General features: G+C 37.4%; 1 protein-coding gene across 1 annotated transcript in view; it reads left to right on the plus strand.

Annotated features, from left to right (window-relative positions):
* LOC134656457 (mucin-2-like) overlaps positions 1-20,639 on the plus strand; it is a 90,582-nt gene that overhangs the window by 37,426 nt on the left and 32,517 nt on the right. Inside the window, exon 2 of the mRNA XM_063511990.1 lies at positions 795-829. The gene's annotated coding sequence lies outside the window, so the exon portion shown is untranslated. The remainder of the gene's footprint in view (positions 1-794; positions 830-20,639) is intronic.

Here is a 20,639-nt window from a genome sequence, read left to right on the forward strand (position 1 = left end):
CAGAAATCAACATGTAGAGACGAAATGTTTTATAGATTTTGCATTTAATTTCATTTGGTGTTTTATTTCGATGGATAATGTACCATGAATGGATAAAACTGGAGGAAATGCAGTCTTTCAGTTATACGAAAATTATACCAAAGATGGTCTAAATCTAAATAGTAGACAAAAAAGTGACATTTCAAAGTGTCATTTCAAAAGGAGTTTTTTCTCTATGAAATCCATATAAAAATAAGCCCTATTGAAAATAAACTCCTAAGATAGAAACAGAGCGCAGACTGGATCGCCTAAATTGCCCTTTTCCCCTTCCCCTTTTTGAGATGTATCCAGAGGTTGACCCCTTAAACCAAGAGACCAGCGTACTTTGACCAAAAATTTAGTGCCAATACCAACTGTCAAACGGCGCTTGTGACATAAAATTAATTATAGCAAGTAATAAGTAATTACACACTTAGCCCACTTTGTTACCCAACAAAAACGATTGCAGTTGCACCAACTTTTACTGAAAAAGTTACAACTTGATACGAAAGCGTTAGCGATTCATACGACTCTTTAGTGTTAGCAAGTGATGGGTTTTTCCTGTAATTCCAATAGAGCCATTCGTCAGGGATAGTGCAATACCGCGTAACTAACAAATGCAGTAAGGTCCAACTTCCTTGTATGGTGTTTGAATTTCGAACTCTTTCGACTTTGTTAGTTACGCGGTATTGCACTATCCCCGACGCATTGACTTTATTGGATATATTTTGAGTTGCATGTCGTGCGCATTTCTCATGAGCAATTTGTTGTTTCAGATAACGACATTTGCGGAGTGCTACATGGCGGGGAGGTAAATATTCATGTCGAAATCCCTGGAACACAAACTACTCCTATTCTATCATATATTTTTGAGACGCGGCCTTAAACGCTAGCGACTGCGTCAACTCCAACGCAGTGCATCTCTCTTGTAACAATGTCAGTACGAAGGGAATGCATTGTAAGTTAGTTTACGCAGTCGCTAGTGAATACGTCAGTGTCAAACTCGTAGTAAGGATATAGGCTCGAAAACTATACGATGTGCGAACAAATAAATGCCTCAAAATCTGTACTTACGCTGCAACTGTGGAAGAATTTTTAATCTTCTGGACTGAAAACCATCATTAACCTAATTTATATCTTTGGTTTGGTATTTAAATTATATTGAACTGCATGACCTTCGGCTAGTGGACAATATTCTTGTGCGTGACGTGTCCTTAAAACGTCTTTCAGAGTAGTTACTGTATCTAGAACAGATCTGTAACTAATAGCCCTAATCTAATAACTTTAGTCGTGATTTGACAAATAAACAATGTCGTCTATCCTTGAAATAATATCAGATCTACATTCATTGTCGGAAGAACTGACTTTGTATGTACCTACAGTCGCCAGTCGCCATCAGATATATCGGAGCGGCCATGGTATTCACAATATTTGAACTCGCACTTTAACGCCCCGAATAGAGGCGTGTTCAGATATTAGTGAGCGCCTTAGTCGCTTCGATATATCTGATGGCGATTATACCTACAGTGAATAACTATCGCCCATCAATATTCTCGTGTCAAAGGCTGGATGTAATCCTAACAAGCAGTTTCAGCCAGTGTTTAGAGCAGATCTCTAATGAGCGGAGCTTCACGCGACGCGTGCGCCGCGCTCCGGCGCGCGCCACGCTTTCTGCGCGCGCGCTGCATGCGATGCTGCTTTAATTCAACCAAAATACTGTAAATAAGTAATAGTGGCTAATGGGCTGTGACAATTACTATCTTAATTATAATAGTCTCTCCTATCTCATTATTAAAATCTTATTAAATACTGCTTTTAAGCTGGGCCAACTGTATTCTGAAATTTGGCGGAGACGCAGTTGTTGCAGAAGCTGCGGTATGATTCCAATTCTCCCTCTAAATCAAAGAAATCACCTCTCGGTGTGACCTGATTAACTTATCATTATTACTAAAACTCGATCATTAGCGCATTGTAACTCGTAATCGTCTTGTCCCTTTCGACTAAAAACATGACTTATTGACATTGGCAAATTAGGCGATAAAGGTCATTTATTTTATGATATCCACTGGAAAGACGCATAGGTAACCATGCAGCCTTCACGCATAGTAAAAAAAGTTATGTCCCAAGTTAAAAGGCAGTAGGCGCTGAGTTGTTATCAATCCAATGCGCATTCGGTTTTACTGCTACCAGCCGGCCTAGCCAAGGTGACAATCGCTATCGCTCCGACAACGAAACGTTTTGTGTCTCTCTATATGATGACTCTTCCATATTAGTGCGACAGTGACAGTTGCGTTTCGATCGCTACGGTAAGTGGTTGGCATGTTGGCTACGCGGCCAGAATTGTAGCTCCGGTCAAGTGTAATAATAACGGTTGCAGTTCAACTAATGCCCGTCATTATGACACGTCATCTTAATACTTTACTTACGGTAAAGAAATGTCTGTTTATTATGTTTATTGCATCATAGAGGTAAGTGGTATTGTCTTAGTTGTGTAAAGTAATCACTGTAAAGCATGCCCTCCCATTCCGAAGGCCGTATAATTCTTTTTAAATCGATATCATAGATGGCGCTATATGTCACAATCGGCGATAACGAAATTTTTATCTTACAGATTAAGATGTATTAAGAGACATTTAAAGTGTCATAAATTAAAAACATTATAAATGAAATACAAACATTAATAACAACACGAATTCAATGCATTCATTTTCAAAATTTGAAATCACAATTATATCGCGACTGACTACGTTATGAACAACAGCGCAGGACAGTTATGTGGAGCTGTCGAAGTAATATTGAATATTGTCACTAGATGGAGCCACCACGGTTCTAATATGTGGAGTTTGATTTAGAATAATTACATTTGAGTTATGAAACTTATGAATTACGAAATTTAGTACATAATGTAAAAAAAATAGATCGGTCGATAAACATGCCTACTCTAAATGAGTACCTATTTTTTTTAAAGTAGGCCTGACGTTAAAATATAAATTTAAAAAACTCGTAAGCCGATGTTTTTCAAAAGAAATGAATGCTTTGTTTTTAAATACAATGCAAGTTTTTATTTCGCTTGATGTCCAAGTCAAACGCACATTTTACTCCTTTATTGACCGACGCGTTTGCGAAGGTCTCCGTTTTAACTCGGGCCAAATTTCGTTTGAGGAGAACGTTCTCCTCGGTTTAATTCTCAACCGATTCTCATCAAATTTTGTGACCAGATTCTAGGATAAAATAGTTTTTTTTTTCAATGTGATTATTTCAAAATTGCGGAAACAAATATGTAGTCGTATCAATATTATAAGAGCATTTCTTTTCTTTTTGAGATATATTTACAGTGCTTGGCAAAAATGTAGAAATGTTGTAATGGTATAGGCGGTATTTAGATATGTATGTAGGTTTTTACTCGAAAATAAGTAGCCAAATTTCGTCAAATTGGCTAAGTGCTATCATGGCGCAGTTTGCAAACAGTTGCTTTGATGCATGGAGGTTCCAAGTTCGAACCCCAGTAAAGTGCGCTGCTAACTTTTTGTAAATTTTTACACTTATATTATTGTATTATTATTTGTGCAAAGCACGGGTTAAACGTATTCGTTTCATTTTTCCAATCTTTTATTAAACTTTTTGTTAATTTAGTTTTCCTAAATAATTCTAAACGGCGTACCCATATATTTTTTATTCAGTTTTAAGCTATGCTCGCGAGGTCTACAGTTTATTAATTTCCTTGTTGTAAACGACGATCGGCTTAAACCGCGAAAATCGAAGTTTGCAAACTTCATGAGGTAGAACAAACTAAATTGACAGCGATTTTGATAACACAGACTATGCAAGTGTTCTTTTAATTACATAATCTAATAGAAGTTTGATGTTTAAAATAACACTAATAAAATATGCTTGGTATGACTCATGCAACTATCTCTGTCACTCGAATTACAACTTAATGTTAGTAAAAGAGCCCAAAATTTGCAATATTCGGTGTTCGCGGGTCGCGGGGCCTGCCTAGTCGAATTTTTGTTGACGGACAAACTCCGACAATGACTGCACTCATGACTACGACGGGAAGTATGGGGGTGGTCATGATTTGGTCATGGACTGGCCACGGTGTGACATGCGAGTTACCCTTGAAAAAAATGCTACCTAGGTGTTCGTATTTCCAATGCAAGGTCATGACCGCCATGACTGGTCAAAAGTCGATGTTTCGTTTCTAAACTGAACACAGTGCGCGTTTGCAAACTTGAATTGACAATACGGTGTGTTATATCTATAGGTTTGTATTTATTTTTAATTTAATACGAGTACTTATGTTCTCAATCGCTCCAGCGTCTCAAGGCCGCACAGCGACGTGCACACGCACACTCGGATTAAGTACTAATTGTAAGGTGCGTCTGTGTGCTTACAAAAACTACCATACAACTAGGTACATAGGCGTGAACGGCCACAGTCATTCGTGCCGTCCTCTTCTTCTTTCTAATAGGAGCGACAGGGACAGCATGCACGGTTTGAAACTTCTAACAGTTCTAACCATGTTAATAAAAGAGGGACGGGCAATATATCTCGCCGCGAGATACTGTCGTGCCTATCATGGGCTAGCCCGGCTGTAAATATTTGTTTTTAGTGCAAATATTTCCTTTTTGTATTTTAAAATACTACAAAATAAATCGTGTTACTGCCGTTTGTACGAGAATGTACATTTTTAACATGAAATAAATGTTTAATAAATAAATAAATATTATAGGGACATTCTTACACAAATTGACTAACGATACAAATGTGTAATATACAATTAATACTTAAATACATAGAAAATATCCATTACTCAAGAACAAATATCTGTCTCATTATATAAATAAATTACACTTTATTTTCAATATAAAAAAATCGATCGAGTAGGTAATTCAAGGTCACTTTTTTTGTAACGTTGTGGACCTGCTACTTACGGGTTAAACACCCTGACCATGGAAACCGGCATACCCTTATTATTTTCCCTCCTCTTTTTTATTTCCGAGACTTGGTGCGCGACTGACACTATCAATAGCTGGCGCGCTCGAGTAACATTTTTAATAACTAATCCGTTTTGTATATATGTTTTCTTAGGTACAGTCAGCAGCAGAAGTTGCTAAGCGGGCGAGGCGTTCATAATTACCTTGACGCGCTCTTATTCACTTAACAATAAAGTCGCGTCAAGATTATTTTGAACACCTCGCCCGCTTAGCAACTATTGCTGCTGACTGTACATGATAGGACAAGTACGGCTACCATTAATTGACATTTGACTTTTACGCCACCGACTGCGTGAACTCGATCGCACCAATACATCAATGCGAGTGCGAGCGAGATAGACTGCGATCGACTTCATGCAGTCGCTAGCGTACCTAAACGTCAAATGCCAACTCATGATAGCCGTAGCGAATAAGCTACAAAACTTTTAGTAGCTAAATAAAAAAATGAATAAATCGGAAATACAATTAGTTTATTTATTAATTTAAAAGCATGGCAAAAAAAAACGTTACACACATTTTTTATTGCAATATTACGAAATAGAATGTAAAACACGCAAAGCAACGTACATATATGGGGCATTATCTATGAAAAGGGACCTTATTGTCGATGGCGCTTACGCCGCACAGCGTCGCGCGGCATTGTATTTATATCAGAGCATCGTTAATAACGGCGTAAGCGCCATCGACAATAAGGTCCCTTTTCATAGATAACGTCACATATGCTACTTAGGGCGGTGCGCTTTTTTAGTATGGGATTGGCGGATTGGGTATCTGCATGTACTATGTAATTATGTATGTACTAGTATTTTATGGGGCATTATCTATGAAAAGGGACCTTATTGTCGATGGCGCTTACGACGCACGGCGTGGCGCGGCATTGTATTTATACCGGAAACCGGAGCATCGTTGATAACGATGTAGGCGCCATCGACAATAAGGTCCCTTTTCATGGATAACGTCACATATGATCTGTGATCCTTACAAAATACCTACTCCTTCCTTTCCTAAAAACATGGTCTTTTTAGGGTTCCGTACCCAAAGGGTAAAAACGGGACCCTATTACTAAGACTCCGCTGTCCGTCCGTCCGTCCCTCCGTCCGTCTGTCACCGTGTCACCAGGCTGTATCTCACGAACCGTGATAGCTAGACAGTTGAAATTTTAACAGATGATGTATTTCTGTTGCCGCTATAACAACTTAACAACAAATACTAAAAATAGAATAAAATAAAGATTTAAGTGGGGCTCCCATACAACAAACGTGATTTTTGACCGAAGTTAAGCAACGTCGGGCGGGGTCAGTACTTGGATGGGTGACCGTTTTTTTGCTTGTTTTGGCTCGACTCGATATTTGTTTATGGTGCGGAACCCTCCGTGCGCGAGTCCGACTCGCACTTGGCCGGTTTTTTATTTCATAATAAATCTAAGAAAATACCGCGTAGTATTATATCTATATCTCTAGGTACTAATATGGGGCATTATCTATGAAAAGGGACCTTATTGTCGATGGCGCTTACGCCGCACGGCGTCGCGTGGCCTTTTATTTATATCTGAACATCGTCAATAATGGCGTAAGCGCCATCGACAATAAGATCCATTTTCATAGATAACGTCACATATAAATTTAGATTTTAATATGCGCATATTTTTTCAAGTTAATACTTTCGATTTTATTTAACGGACGTTAAAAATAGATTGTTTCGTCGGCGCGACCTTGGGCTTTGGGCCTCTCAAGGCCATGTGGACGGCACGCGGCAATGCAACGCTTAGCTCCAAGAATTATTTTATTAAAACAGATCATACCGCAATGCCGTGTTCTTTCTGCCCTAATGTGAAGCATAGGTACGTGCTAGTAGTAGGGCTTGCAATTCGAATATTCGAATATTCGAATTTGTCGAATATTCGACCTGTTTTGATATTCGAATATTCGGCCGCTCAGGATTCGAATATTCGAATATTTTTTATTACTATAAAAAAATCTATGTTATCCGCTGTAGTTACAGTTTCTGTGTGTTTTACGGGTATTTACAGTGAATGAGGAACGGTAGGTACCCAAATATGAAGGAAATAATATTTTTACTGTATTCTTCTCGATAGACTTCGTGAATACAGTGAAACCTAACTCAATTTAAAAGAAAACGAAATCAAAAAGTATGTTATTTTTACGGTGCGTAAGTTTTAAGTTAAAGGGTCATTCTGTTTATTCAGTACAAGCGTACGTTAAGCGAATTTTTGAAGTCTAAACCTTGCCACTTATCGCAATTCTCAAATTTAATCATACCAAACCTGCCCAACTTGGTAATCTAACCATGCACCTTTAGCTGACGAATAATCCACCCAGTACTCAACTAGCTTTTTGCCTTAAATATTCCAATATTATATAATCAGCCGACCATTGGGAATAATAACTTGCCAAAACAAATAAAGTCAATAAAGATTCAAAATACAATGAAATTAAAGGTCTTTTTACAGGCCTCTGAGTGATTACAAGTTAATTTAAATCGGAAAATAATTACCTACTAAAAAAAATATCTTACATACCTAGGTGATTGGATGGTTAAAGTTATATTATTTCACGCAACGACGCATTTATAATAAGTTTTATCTAGAAATATTAAATACGTCTAATTTTGGCGTTTTACTTGTTTTTATAAATGTGGGCATCTTATAAATAGTAGGATGATAAAATCTAGTCAATTAAGTGGATTTCTGCCAAATATCCTTAGTTTTAGCAATATGTGAAAAAAGCTTTTGAATGAAACGATAATAAACCGATTTCTCGTTCCTTTTCTTATTTTTTATAATATTCGAATAATTATTCGAATATTCGAATAGGTTGTCAGAAAAAGTCGAATATTCGAATATCTGAAAGTTTCGAATATTTGCAAGCCCTAGCTAGTAGTAGATACCTTCAAACCAGCATAAGAGTCCTCTTTGATTATGCATTATTATTGTGTATCTCAAAGTCACAGTTATGCTGGTTTACCCGAACGCTTGTCGTGCCGATTTGCCGAAGCAAGGTAAGCGATAAGAATACGACAAGAATATTTACAATACAAAAAATATAACAAAAAATTAAAAAGTCAAATTGATTTCATAATCGTAAATTATTTCAAAAAAAATAATAAAAATAAATAAATTTCAATTTTGTCGCCGATGGCTGAAACGCCCTCTAGTAATGATTGACCTTAAAAATGAATGTGATGTGTAGGTTTAGTGCGTGAAAGCTACAACAGATGTCGCGCGAGAGGTGTTTTGACGCCATTTCAACGCATGTTTGTCGTAAGAGTTTTATTAGCTCCGTGGGGCTCCGTGCGCCATCTAGTTTGTTACTGTGAACTAAAAAATTGCCTACAAGTATTTGCTACTTAGGACGGTGCGCGTTTTTAGTATGGGATTGGGTATCTGTACTAGTATTATATGATCTGTGCTGTAAAGTGATCATAGAAATTACGGTCATCTGTCTAGCCAAGATAACAATCGTACAAAGATAAAGATTGAAAATAAAAAAATGGATCGCGGTGACCGATGCAACGAAAAGTCATGTGATCATATCCATATATTATTTCACTTTCGATTGGCGTTTTCTAAAGTTGGACCAACAAAAGTCTGCAGCGATTTTGATAGCCCACGCAGTGCAAGTGTTATTTACACGTCATAAATTCATAGAAGTTTGACGTTTAAAATGACACTTGCACTGCATGGGCTATCAAAATCGCTGCAGACTTTTCTCGGTCTGACTCTACCAATGATTGTCACTTGGCTAGGCCCCCTGGTATTCATAGTGCATCAAGTCATAGATAGCGAAAGTAGACTTTAATTTCATGAAACATAATAAAATGGTATATCATATCACAAGATTTAAATGCTATTACAAAGTAGGGTCCATCAAGAAGTCTATTTAATCGCTGAAGTGTCGAGTAGGGCGTTAGGTCGTCGGACTAAATGTTACGTATGGTCGACATAGGCTGTGTGGGTTACTACTTACGAAGTTGGTTTCTGAACGTACGCAATTGTAGGATATTAGAGAGGAATGCAAAAGAAATGCTTTATATAACCGGAAGTGGGCTGATTAAGTATAATAAGCATTATACAATTTGACTAATTGCTCTATGCATGTATGGATGAATCCCGCCAAGTCGAGCGCGAAGCAAACACTGCCGTACCATCCTTTACTGGAACCATTTCGCCGCATTTTCAGGCCCCTATTTGAGAACCTCTAGATAAGACCAGAACGCAGAAATTTTCGTCATCCAGTAAGCTATAATCACATACTTAAAATCCAAAATTTCAAGTCTGTAGGTCATTTAGTTCCGAAGTTAAGCGAAAGCAAAGTTTCGCATTTATGACACTCACTCACTCACTCACTCACTCATGATCATCAGAATAGAACTAGTACTTCCCATAAACTCAGAGAGCTGAAATTTGGTACAGAGTTAGGGTTTAATGGCCATATAAAGGGAAAACCTAAAAATATTGCAATATCAGTCACGTTTTAAAGATCGAAGAACTGCATAAGTAAGTTTGTAATCCCATATAAATATATGATATTACAAAGTTACTGTTGCAGTTCCTACAAATAGTAGGTTAAGTAAAGGTACACTACGATGTATGTACGATGTGAGTATGAATAAAGACGTGTTTAGTTATGATATGTGTATGTATACATAGTATGGGTATGAGTACCCGAAAAGATGGACTGCCTACAAAAAGAGATGAGATCCCATCAAAAACATTACATGTAAAAAGTGCAAGTCTCGCAACGCTTTTACTCCAAAAAAGTTTTGAGATGTAATGTGAAACCAAGTCGGTTTTTTTAATCAGTGCCAGGGGGTGTTAAAACCGTATCAATAAGATATCTTTAATTTGTAATACATATAATGACTTGGCAATCGCACATAATGCTTTACTCGTACCGTACTCGTAAATATGTGTAATGCTCAAACTGCAATTAGCGCTAGCGTTATGTTCAATTAGAATTATTTTTAATAGGTGACGATGATCCTTTTGTCATTATGCAGCCGTGCGATGGCCAAGTCATTATACGTATTACAAATTAAAGATATCTTATTGATACGGTTTTAACACCCCCTGGCACTGATTAAAATAACCGACTTGGTTTCACATTACATCTCAAAACTTTTTTGGAGTAAAAGCGTTGCGAGACTTGCACCTTTTTACATGTAATGTTTTTGATGGGATATAATTGTTTTTATTGAACAACAACATAAAGTAACAATAAAATAACCTAAATAAAATTAAAACTACCTACAAAACTAAAACTACAACTTAAAAAAGGAAAACTAAAAATCTATATCTAAAGAGGGCCCCTGGGGCATAGTACCAAAGATACAGGCAGCATTTCCTCGCTGAATTGATTATATGGATTATATCTCGTTATCAAATCACTAAAGCAGAGGGAGATGCCGTGTGGTGGCCGGCTTTAGAATAGCACCAACCTTCACATGGGATAAGGGTGTCGTACGAGGCGACTAAGTCCACAAACGAAGCAAAAAGCTGTTTCGTCACAGGGGAGATGGATCTCTTAGCATTGGCTTGCAATCCTTTCCTGTGGGTTAAGACAGTGAAGCTGAGAGGGTAATGAAGTTGCTGGGCATCCCTGCGTTTCCTTAATTCCGTCCCAGGCGGTGTTAAGTCTGGAGAGGTCATTGTCTCTCCGATTTGCACCATAAATCGTCTGCAATAGACGCAAAGGCCAAGGCCAATGGAAAGCAGAGGCTGCCAAAATGAAGAACGTTTTCGACGCGTTCTAACGTTCTTCGAGGTAAGGGCGAGTTGTGTTCACGTAGCCGTTGCCCAACAATACTAAAATCTATTTTAGCAAATGATAGTAATAAGACTAATAAGTTAATCAAAATGGCTGGTGTCAGTTTTGGGGTTCTCAACGTCTACGATGCATTCAAGTTTGAAAATTATGTTGTACCAACTATACGAAGACGCTATGCGCTCTAATGACTTGTTTTCTCTGTCAGATTGTATTGTCATCTCATCAAGATCTGATAATAATTGTTTGAAAATTTTGAAATCGATAGAACTCGTCAAATAATAGTTTTATAGTAACTTGTACCCCTCATCATGTTGTCTCATAAATGCGACATTTGATAAAGTAAAACTGCTCAGGTAGAACCTACCATAAAATGATGGCATACAGTTCTTCTTAAGGTCTCTGCCCATTACACCGTATCATACCATGACCGTGCTATGAACGTGTCCGGCAAAAAAAAATATCTTTGTATTAAAAAGTATGAGACTACGCCCACTAGCCCGTTTCGACACCGACCATACCCGTAGCGTGCCATGCACGGACCGTCAAAAATTGTCGGCGAGGATATTTTGCCGGTGCCGAAACGCTCCGTGCACGGCACGGAACGGTGCGTGCAGGCGGCGAAACGGTGAGCATACGGGTTATGACTGTGTATGGTGACCGTTTTAAGCCCGTTATAAACGCGGTGCCGTATCTGTTGCTCGCTCTTGCCAGTATGATAACTATTCGCTCGCTCTTTCTGACGAGTCTGGTTCTCGCGAATAAAACCCGGGTACTAAGGGGATGAAACGCGGATGCTACGGGGATTATAGGCGGATGCTATGGGGATGATACGCTGATACGACGGGCAATAAACGTGTGTGGATACGTTGTAGTGGGCATAGTAGAACGTATCGCGTTACATTCCGTGCCTGATACGTTCCTACTACGGTCATGGTATGATACGGTGTAGTGGGCAGAGACTTGGAGGATACAACTAAACGGAGTAGCCATTAACAGGCTTTAACCCTCTGTCGAAAATAGGCGGCCAACGGTCATACACAATGTATGGACTGACGTTTATCTGACATGGCTATTTTTACGTTACGCATACATTTGACGTTCCCCTCCCCCGCAAAAATCACCAGACTATTTTGTACAGAAAATTACAGACATGGCGTCTCCGTTTGATTATATCCTCCAAGGGCAGAGACCTTAAACTCGTATTTTGTTAAAGATTACGATGTGTTTTCTATCCTATCTATTCCTTTGTGTACCTATATTTAGAATGTAGTGCATCTAGCCAGTGAAATCTGTTACAGATAGCAAGCAGGCTAATAAGAGCAGGATCACACAAAGCGTTACATTAGCATGCGAGCAAAACAACTGTCGGATAATGCTTACAAAGGGGCATTGTTGCGTCTAGATTCGGAAATGTGGAACGATACGGTAATACTTAATACGTAGTAGTTGGTAAGTCACACTAACCGACTACTAAGAAAAAGATGAAAATGTCAACTCGATGTATTTACTACATTATGGGAAGGGAGATTTTTGCAGACTATGTATATTTGTATCGTGTGTTTCAGAGTATCGTCAAAACTAGCTGATTTTCTCGAGGCGACTTTAAAACATTTTTTTTTCACAAAATAATAACTTAGTTCGGTTCTTAATACAAACCGCATATTGTCTAAAATTGCCGCTATAATTTTCTATTAGAACTATAGAACTGACACAGTAACTACTACACTATTTTATAGCTATTTTATACCTCTCACTCTCCATTTAATCTCAAAAACCATCTCGGTCTTCATTTCTTACATTTTGTAAAATAGATAAAAATTTCAATTCGGTAGACTTAGTAGTAGCTTATAGTAAAGCGTCTAACAAAAGAAAACTCTTTTAGAAATCGATTTTCGCATATGTCGTCTCGGATATGGGTGAATATGGTATCGATGCATTCAGTGTAATGCCCTGAACACAAATATATGAGATGACAAGCGCGAAAGTGGTGGGGGTAGTTGCTGTGACGTCGTAAAGTCGGCAGTACAAACTTTTATTTTATTTTCTAGTTGAGAACTAACCTAAAGCATGTGTTAACGCTCTACTATTATTTTAACTGCAACTAAGCATATTTTAACTGTCGACTTTTACGATCAAATTACTTAATGACTACAGTGTCTTTTACTATCCCTAATAAGTCATAAACCGTCTGCTACATTGGAATACCAAACACACATGCCATTCGCACGGCAGTATAGTCATTTAGAACACTAAACAGTTAGTCCCATTATTCCATATCGTTGTCATTTATCTAAACAGTATATTGCTATTGCTTACCGAGCGCAAGCTTATGCGGACTAACTATTTATCTGCGGTGAAATTCGAAATTCAGAAATCTTATACCTTTATACGAGCATATCTTGTATGTATACATATTTATAATATTTCGGGGATCTCGGAAACGGCTCTAACGATTTCGATGAAATTTGCTATATGGGGTTTTCGGGGGCAAAAAACGATCTAGCTCTTCTTCTTCTCATAGAGTCTTCTGGGAAAACGCGCATCTTTTAGTTTTTATGTTTTCCGAGCAAAGGTCGGTCTCCCAGATATTACCAACTAAATTTGTCGTACCTATTTACTGTGCGTATAGCTCGTATTTAATAATCCATGGGGCTCGCTACCTGTACAACGCACAACAGGGAACTTTGCGCTATGAATTATTTTATATATAGTAGTAGTACGTACGAATATAGATATAGTCAGAAAGCTAAGCGATAACCTCATGTTAATAATGGCAGGGAAAAAAGGTTGAAGTGCTTTTAAAAGGTACCTACATAGTTGTCAATGCCGTTCATGCTGCCTATAACCAGAATAATAGATGACGGTATATCGTTTAGGAAATGATTACTGGATCGATCCTATCGGTACAGGACCTACTTAACCGAGTTGGTTTGTGAGAAGTTAAAGTAGTACTCAAGGTTCGGTCATCTTTTACATGTAACTTTCGTGGACAGGTCATGAATTGATAAGTTCATGATAGAATAGAATAGAATAGAATATAATTTATTCGTAAGCACAGACAATACATAATATGAAAGAAAACACAAAACAAGATTAAAGTGCCACGAAATGGCCTCGTCTCAGCATGTTGCTGGTGGCTTCCAGCGCTGGTCTTCCGATGAGACCATCAAGTGAGAAGAATCACGGAGGGTAACAGACAAGAAGAAAAATACATCAAATAACATACAGTGAACGGATAGTAAAATAAAATAAAATAAAAGTTACACAGAAGGAAGATACAACATAAACGACTATATTAAATTAAATTAAGACTATTTTATACATATAATGATATGGTTAGTTTAGGTTTGAGGTTTCATGATGTGGTCAATCGATCATTGTCACATCATGAATGGATCAATTCCTAGATCTGGCCACGGCATAACCGCCAGATCAAATAAATTATCTCACACTAAACTTCTCAGTTAAGTGGTAGGACTCGTTAGTAATATTGTTTATTTTGACGGCCCTAATTTTTAACGTAACAGTTGACCCTTTAAGCAGGTCAAAAGATGTGCTCGCTCGGCCGTTGATCTTAATTCTCAAAACGAATCTATCAATCACAGTGCGTAACTGCCCAATCGTAGGCGCTCCTAACTTTTAATAATCGTATCGACGATTTTAGCTTGGATTGCGCAAAGTTGTTACATGGCCGGTAATCGGGAAGTTGTCAGACAAACGCAAATGGTTTGGTTAAGGTTTGTTATGTAACAGACATAAGGTTTTTAAATGAATGACACGAACATGCCGATAACGATCAATGGTATTGTTTTTGACGAATTGTGACATCACAATCACAACTTTGCGGTCGGTGCCAGTTGCCACAAAAAATCTTAGAGTCCGTCTGTCTAAACGAAATAAATAAATAAATATTAGGGGACATCTTACACAGATCGACCTAGCCCCAAACTAAGCAAAGCTTGTACTATGGGTGACAGGCGACGATATACATACTTATATAGATAAATACATACCTATATACATAGAAAACACCCATGACTCAGGAACAAATATCTGTGTTCATCACACAAATAAATGCCCTATTCGAACCCAGGACCATCGGCTTCACAGGTCACTACCCACTAGGCCAGACCGGTCGTCAAAACTAACTTTGAATAGAACAAAATGAGGGAGTGTATATATAGATGTCATATTTTCATATAAATTTGGTATTGATGGTGACATCGCCACACTTTTTCTTTGCAAATGCCATGCATTAGCTTGGTCCGGCTCTAGGTTATTGTGGCACTGACCGACTGCCCATGAATTGCTTATTTTTAGCCAAATTAAAAAAAAAAAACAACGGGTTGCACTCGGGGAGTGCCGGCAGAAGTGAAAACTCAATGACTAGTGCAAAATGTCTGCAGCACTATGTATAATTGAGGTTAACGCCATCTGGCGTTATTTCGTCGCATTACTTGAAACTCCTAAGCACATCACTGTTAGTACTCGAGTTATATTAATACCATTTAGAGGGAAACTCACTAGATGGCATTTAAATCAATAAAGAAAAACTCAATGACATTACATGTAAAGTTTTTCGATCAGGTTACGTGTCCGTCTTACGGTCATGTGACCGTCTTACGCTGTCTCGAGTTTAACATTTTTTCCCCACCTCAAACAGTGCACAGCGCCGCTAAAGAAGAGAAAACACTTCAAAAAGTTTTCGTCCTTGAACATTATGTTATCGCGTTCATCCTAAAACAATACTATGACTTTGCATCATATCTGTATTTGGAACCATATTTGTTCACGTTAGTTCGACTTGTCAACATACGTACGCTGTTGTCGCGTAGACAGTGAAATCATAAGTTGTTACGCCTTCCTAATATAGATGCAGTGGGAATTGAGAATTGGCTAACAATAACACAGCACAGAACTAACAAATGCGCCATATATGGCGAGCTTGCTGTTAGACAAGAAAATTCTGTAAAAATAGATGCATTAAAATTCTAACATTCACGTAAATAAATGTTAGCCTGAGATATAGGGCGGCAAATGATAATGATTAACTTTGGTTTGTTAGTACCGTAAAATGTGCCTTCTTTGCTCGTTGATGGGTAACTAGTATAGTTAGATGTTCCAATTTAAAAAAATGACTTGTCGTCGTATATACGCAGATAAACGAAATAGTATATATTTTTTGAATTGCTACTTTAGTCATAAAATTAATCTATTTTCTTGGCGGGGTCTATTACTCGTAATTTGGCGCATAATGGGGTGACTTTGCACCTCTAAGTGAACTATAGGTAGGAGCAAAAATACCCCGAACAATGAGTATGTTATTCGTAATCACAGACAAAGAAAATAAACTAATAAAAACACTTAAAATAAAACCTTATAAATAAAAAATTTGGCCTAGGTCGTGGTCGCTCGGTAGGGTACCCAGAAGGCTGGCCGCATTGCCCCGCTTGATGGCAATGCTGATCCGCTGGGCAAAATATTGGCCAGCCCTCTGGTCACCAGAAGCCTCTATAAGGCGCTTTGACAGCTCCTTATAGAGGCCACGCGCGCTAGGTCCCCACGGCCCCAGGGTTTCCACTCCAAACGCCGCAAATATGTAGCTATGAGTATGTTGTGCCCCGTATTCAAAGCTTCGTGTTATATAAAACAACATTTCATAAAGTTGATTTACCGATGAAATATGGCACATGAGATGTTCTTCTTCATATTAAATTTGTCTGAATATTTAAATGAGGAACAGTTTAAAAAATATTCAAAATTTCCTTAAAGTGGAGCCAATTTTGGAGCAAAGTAGGATCGTTTTACGGTATTTATTACTTGTCGAGTTTAATCATGAAACGCTCGGAGAAGAAAAAAAAACAGCGGTCTTTCTGTAGGACTTCGTCAATTTCAGTTTATTTATTTATCTTTTGTTATTTTCTTTCATTATTTGAATGGATTGAAAGTTTGTAGTGTAACCATAATTTGTAGGTAGGTAGGTAGGTACTAACATCATGTTCATACTTAATAACTACTTAATAACATTAATTTTGGTTATGAAAAGTTGACGTTTGACAATTCAGTTACCACAAAACATAGTACTGTATAGCACCATATACCATCATTATGTACTTTATGTAGTAGTATCTATTCAGTTGTCAAACTCGGCAACAACATTTTTTGTTAGACTCTATAGGTACCTTTTTGTTCAGTAGTTTCAGTATCCAACTCGGTATTCTATATAAAAGAAATGAGAGACATAGTTGCCAAGCGGAACCTAGGCTCCCATTAGCCGTGGCAAAAAGCTAGAACATTGCGAAGAAGACGATGATAAAAGCAAGAGTACAAGGTTCAAGTATTCTCACAGGGGAAAGCACGGCAAGGAATAGTCTAATAAGGAAGTGACGATTGTAGACGCTTGCGCAAGCGGGTCATCCAATTCAGTGCCCGTGACTTCGCTCCACTTATTATTGTTTTCTTACAATCATAACTAAATCAATGTTTTGTTATGATATTGGTTTTAACCCTTAGATGTTTAGAAAATAAAAGTATTAAAATAATGTACTCGTACCTATAGTGGGTATTCAATTGGTACTCGTACCTATAGTGGGTATTCTATTAAATGCCCGTGACTATTCGCTCCACTCATTATTGTTGTGTTTGAGGTAGCAGCAGCGGTAGCCGAGGAGTTTGAATACTTTAAATGACAAATGAACTTAAGCGATAAAAAAATAAATGTTGACCTTAAATCGATTTTGTTGTTACACACCGACCCGTTGGCCGGTGTATTTAACACATAGTCCCAGTTTTTGTGCAGGTAGTAACAAAATATTTTGTTAATGTTATGCAAACATTTCTTTCATTGAATAAACAACATATGTCAACCTACAGGGAGCATTCAACATATTGGTAACTCGCTGTAGGAATATTACATACTTAGGTACTTTTTCAAGGAGAACATCGTGAAGAAATCTGCGTATGAGAATTCCTAATACTCTTAGCATTTTTCCGGTTGCATTCTTAAGGAGCACCAGATCCGTTTTGGCAGCCTAATCCCAAGATGTGGCGAAGGCAGCAGTTTTTACGAAAGCGTCTATGATCAGGTCGTTATAGGATAAAAAAGTGGGGGATATACTCGAATAAGTGCTTATAACTGTGTGCCTTTTACACGATTTAAAAAACCTAAGCGTCTTACCTCATTAAAATCTCCAAAAATAAATATTTTTCTATTGTTATCATTAGACACAGCTCTGTGCTTACAATAGACATTCCAAATGACTAGAAACCTGCACATAAATCGTCGTGGCGTCATCGAATTTCAGTTGTGGCAGAAAATTCTTTGCATTGTTATTTATATTGTTAGTTTCGGGGGACATATTTGGTGGTTATTACCGTACCTACAACTTACAATTTTTATCTTCTTTTACTTACTAGTTTACAACTTAGCTTACAGCTTAGCTCTATTAAGTCAAGTATACAAAAACAATGATTAATTGAATCTCATATTACTTGTACTATAAAAAGTATGGATTACCATGCTGTAGACACCAGTAAGGTCAGGTCCACATGAGAGAAACATAGTAGCCCTTTAATTCAGTTTCTTGAAATCACGATATACTCGTATTACTATGTCTAAGAACGCGATTGGAATACATGCCAGGAAAGAAATACATATTTTCATAGAAGAATAATTAAAGAGGTACGAGTAAGTAGCATTTCTAGATAGGTAAACTAGAAACGCATCTAATAGCTATATTAGATGCGTTTCTAGTTTTTCCTTTCCTTTTCTTCACAGCACCGATATTATGGTATCGCTTGTATACGTGACGGCATGATAATGACAGTGCCTGTCTCTTTCAATCGCGCGGTGTTAAAAAGTGACGTTTATTTTATCACGTGGATGATGCCATCCATCATACGTCTGCAGTTGCAGTGCCCACGGGGAAACCGCGGAAATATACGCTTTATTGAGATTTAATATAACTTTCCCTTGTAGATAAAAGCATATACAGGGGGCTTCCTGTAACAGGAGCAATAAATTAAACTGTAGGCTGTACTCCTCAAACTGATCAACATTTGTTCAGCAACTTTTGAAAATAACTCATGTTTTGATTTTTATAACACTTTAAAGTTTATTCTAAGACGCAATGTATTGCAAATTTTGTTATGTTTAAAGGGTGACAAGCAACGTCAAACACACTGATGTCATGATACATTGAAGGCAATATTTATTTTGTATGAAAAAGAGGAAGTTTAAAGGATTCATAATTTTTAAAAGTTGCTGAACTAATGTTGGTCAGTTTAAGGAGTACAGCCTCTAGTTTAATTTATTGCTCCTGTTACAGGAAGCACCCTGTAAAAGTAACGATAATACTTGGGACAGATCGTCACGCCGGTCTTTGAGAATTATTTTTTGGTTATATTTATTTTATGCCTTTGTGCTCTTTGAGTGTGAACTAGATTTTAATAACTTAGCCTACCTACCTAGTTAAATATTATTTATGCTCCATTTGTGTTAAACTAAAATATTCCATTCCAAAATTACTCAGTATAAACTTAGCAAGGTGGTTTGTCAAAGATAAAATATAGATTACAAATTAAAGTGATAATTTAAGAATATCTGGGAGACCGGACCGAGCTTTGCTTTGCTCTGAAAACATTATACAAACTCAAAAATGTGCGGTTTCCCAGAGATGAGACCTAGTTAGATCGATTTTCGCCCCGGAAAACCCGCATATAGCAAATTTCATCGAAATCGTTAGAGCCGTTTCCGAGATCCATCCGAGATATTAGCTATAAGTAAATAAATAAATATACGTATATATAAGAATTGCTCCTTTAAAGGTGTAAGATTAGTTTCGGAACAAAAGATACCTTAGTCTTAAATATAATCTAAATATAATCAAATGTTTCAAAGTCTTGGTTTTAAGAAGCTTTCTTAGCAGTTAAAACAACAATATCGTACATGGAAATATTAATTATTTTCAGTTTTATTTATTCATTTTATTAGTTTTAATTTGTTTTGTTTATAGGTACTTAATTTTAATAATAGTTTATAAGTTTTGCTAATAGTTTAAAAAAAAAAAATTCATAACAGTCATCTGATCATCCGGCATTTTTTAGCCCTGACAAAATAAGTTACAATGTCAAAGCGCTGATATTGAATCATCCGATTGAACAGAATGTGACGTAGAAAGTCTGGTGTAACGCGAGAGCTGTCCGCCCCCGGCCCGGCCATCTGACGGACGTTGCGATTACATTCCCACTAATTACGTGTTATCAGACTGATTACAGATGTGCCGTAAGAAAGTTTACAAAATTGCGAAAAAAGAACAAGAAAAAAACTTAAAACTCGACCATGATATCCATACTAATCCATATTAATATTATAAATGCGAAAGTGTGTCTGTCTGTCTGTCTGTCTGTTACCTCTTCACGCTAATTTGGTATGGAGATAGTTTGAGTCCCAGGGAAGGACATAGGGTAGTTTTATCCCAGAAATCACCTTTTAAAAGGGTGAAAAGGGGTGTGGAAATTTGTATGGGGAATTGATAAAAAGCAGATTGGCTAAAAATAAGCTAAGTACCCAAATTAATAACTCCACGCAAACGATGTCGCGGGCAAAAGCTAGTTAATACTATCCGTACTAGATCCGGACGTATATTACCTATAATCTCTCTGGCTACAGAGTTCCATGATTTATGGGAATTTGGTTCAATCTCATTTGATAATAAACTTATCTGTCAGGAATCGGGTTTCTGGCAAATATCCGATAGATTAGCCCTACCCAGCTCTCGACTGTTCACAAATAGCACAACATTCGAACGTCCCGTTTCTAGTCAGTAAGAAGAAAATA

This window comes from Cydia amplana, chromosome 18, assembly GCF_948474715.1.
Source record: "Cydia amplana chromosome 18, ilCydAmpl1.1, whole genome shotgun sequence".
Lineage (NCBI taxonomy): Eukaryota > Metazoa > Arthropoda > Insecta > Lepidoptera > Tortricidae > Cydia > Cydia amplana.